The 217-nt window shown below is 64.5% G+C and overlaps 1 protein-coding gene across 1 annotated transcript in view; it reads left to right on the forward strand.

Moving 5' to 3' along the window:
• PCSK5 (proprotein convertase subtilisin/kexin type 5) overlaps positions 1-217 on the forward strand; it is a 380,395-nt gene that overhangs the window by 4,583 nt on the left and 375,595 nt on the right. The window lies entirely within an intron of this gene.

The following is a 217-nucleotide window of genomic DNA, read 5'->3' on the forward strand; positions in this document are numbered from 1 at the left end:
GGTGGGTGGTGGTCTGAAGTCCAAGAAACTGGGAGAGAATCTTTGCAAGGAAGTTGCGGAGCCCCTGAGGGGCAGCGAGGGAGGAGGGGAGCTTATCAATGAGCCCTCGCTGATGCTCTGGCCCCGCCGAGGGGTCCATGCGCTCTTCTAAGCTCTTCCTCGCCTCCTCCTCGGGGTGACTGCGGGAGGCCGGTGCTGCCCGGAGCCGCGGACGAAG

This window comes from Alligator sinensis, unplaced genomic scaffold, assembly GCF_000455745.1.
Source record: "Alligator sinensis unplaced genomic scaffold, ASM45574v1 scaffold204_1, whole genome shotgun sequence".
Classification (NCBI taxonomy): domain Eukaryota; kingdom Metazoa; phylum Chordata; order Crocodylia; family Alligatoridae; genus Alligator; species Alligator sinensis.